Source organism: Montipora foliosa, chromosome 10 (assembly GCF_036669935.1).
Source record: "Montipora foliosa isolate CH-2021 chromosome 10, ASM3666993v2, whole genome shotgun sequence".
In the NCBI taxonomy this organism is placed as follows: domain Eukaryota; kingdom Metazoa; phylum Cnidaria; class Anthozoa; order Scleractinia; family Acroporidae; genus Montipora; species Montipora foliosa.
This window is the reverse complement of record NC_090878.1, coordinates 37,829,844-37,832,666: the sequence shown is the minus strand read 5'-3', so window position 1 is coordinate 37,832,666 and position 2,823 is coordinate 37,829,844.

Genomic DNA, 2,823 nt, shown 5'->3' with positions numbered 1-2,823 from the left:
ACTCTAAAACAAGTATTAGGCTTATAGAGATACAAATACTAGTACTAATTCTAATAATAGCAATAATAGTTATTTTTTTTTAAAAAAAAAAGATTCTCGTTTCCTATAAACATGTGTATTAAAATAAAATTAAAAATTAAAAAAAATTTTAACAACTCTTAGTATTATAGATTTGATAAAATAAAGGAAAGAAAAATTATAAATCAATATTATTATTATTATTATTATTATTATTATTATTATTATTATTATTAATTATTATTATTTTTACCATTTTCTCGAAACAGGAGCCAATGAGCTCATGCTCGAAAAAAAAAAAAGACCCCAAAAACAAAGCAATATTCAAACAATAATACTTATTTCCATATGTGGTCCAAATGCAGCAACAATTAAATTCGAATGGTTAGTGAGATATTCTCCAGTAGAAGACAGAATTATCCCATTTTTTTTTTACTTTGTAATACAAATATCAATTCAAAGGCTTGGACAAGTGCCACCCTCTCTTAATGCCACCAAAATTGTCATGAACTCTTAGCAGACTTGATAGAAGCTGCTGCCTTTCTGAAAGCTGCGACATCTTCTCCTAAGACATTGTCCAAAACTTGCTAAAAAAAAATCCCCAAAACTGTCTCAAAAGTGGATAATACGGTAACTAATTTATTTTTCTTTTGTATGAATACTTTCTTTTTCGGTAGGCTGACTTCTGTGGGCTTTCAAAGAAATTAAATATACGTGGCCCAAACATGTGGCTACACCAAAGTCATATTTAATTCTACAGTTACTTTTCTCAGCCATTGTTATCTACACAAGATAATTTAAAGCACTCATCCGAAAGCCAGAGAATGACATTGTGCAAAATTTTGTGAAAAGAATGTTCCACAGTGCCAGTTTTCTTGTTTCCGGTGTTCTTTCGCAGCAGAAACAACCGCCTTCGCGTCGCAAAGGTATTTATGTTCAAACCTTTTTTTATTTTTTCGTGGGTTAAATTTAGTGAGCTTCATTCGTGGAAAACTTAGGTAAGGCAACTTGCCATGTCTCGTGTAACCATGAACTTTTTTAGTTTCAGTAATGTTTATGCAAAATAGTTATATTGGGCAGTTCAAAGGCCCAAAAACTCAAGGAAGCGATATTTTAAACTCAGTGTTCCCATTTAATAATCCCTTACCAATTTTTTTTTCGTTTTCAGAGAAACACAAACTGTTTCCGTCTTGTTGAAACTGGAGGGGCTCGACTTCGAAAAACTGTTTGAACGCTTTCTCCGAAGTGTTAAACGCTAACAAAAAATGATTTTGCAAAAGCGTTAAACAGAAGCTAAGTTCAGAAAAACGAAAAGGAAAATCCTTTATACGCTTAGCATTAGTATTTAAAACGGTTTGAGACAAATACGAAACGTTAAACGGAAGCTAAGTTCAGAAAAACCAAAAGGAAAATCGTTTATACGCTTAGCATTAGTGTTTAAAACGGTTTGAAACGGTTTTCGCCGTTAAACGAAAAATCGTTAGTGTGTGGCCGCCTTGTTTTCATTCTTAGCCCAATGGAAATTATCACCCTTTTTGAGCATTTGGGGTTTTCAAAATTGTAAATTACAAGTTTTCAGTTTTAGTAGACGATGATTTGCCGCTTTTTAAAATTGACTTATTAGTGCTCGTTTGCTAACTCTTTCAAATTTACAACAAAAAAACAATTTTCTTCTTTTTCCGCTGACGATTCAACGTGGGATCGGCTAAAAAGCTAGAACCCTTAAGGAGTTCAGTCTCGCACTATCTAACTTTATAGAACTCCTACTGAATGCTGTATCTTTCACGTTACGAACGTGTATGTTTAATGAGAACTCGCGCGCACTTTAAGTGGGATTATAAGAGTGACTTGGTCCTGAAAGATATTTTGGAACAGACGGATAGGGGTGCACAAAATAAACTATCCGCCATCTGCCGATGTGAAATTAAAATTGACAAAATCTACACTTTGACTTGACATTATGATCAAGTAAATTATTGATATCTTTTTTCAACGAAGGGGTTATATTACTTTGCTGTTATTCTACAATTACGAATGCTCGTGAAGTCACCAAACAAGTTCCGCTTTGCTTTTCCAAGGTTTCTTTGTTTTTCGTTAAAAGTTTCTTCCCCAGTCTTTGTTAAAAGTTTGCTTACACATACACTTGAAATGGTAGATTGTATTGCGTGATTCAGTCATCTAATAAAATGGAATTTTATTGTTTTCGTGAAAATAAACTGATCCATTTTTGTCAGTCCAATGTTATCTACACAAGGTAATTTAAAGCACTCATCCGAAAGCCAGAGAATGACATTATGAAGAATTTTTTTCTTTTCCGGTTTTCTTTCGCAGCTGAAACAACCGCCTTCGCGTCGCAAAGGCATTTATCTTCTACCTTTTTTTTCCGTGGGTTAAATTTGGTGAGCTTCATTCGTGGGAAACTGAGTTTGTGGTTATTTTGGTAAGGCAAGTTGCAATGTCTTGTGTAACCATGAACTTTTTTAATTTCAGTAATGTTTATGCAAAATAATTATATTGTGCGGCGGCCCTTTGTTCCCTCGTAGTTCAAGGGCCCAAAGACTCAAGGAAACGATATTTAAATTCAGTGTTCCCATTGAATAATCCGTTATTAAAATTTTTGGTTTTCAGAGAAACTCAAATGATCTGTTTCCGTCTTGAAATTGGAGGGGCTCGACTTCGAAAAATACAACACCAGCAAAGGCACGCGAAGCGACGAATCGTCGTCCAAACCTGTATTCTCATCGGGTTCTGGATGAGTGGGTTAGTTTAGCGTTCAAATGGTGATCCAAATCGTTGAACTGTCTA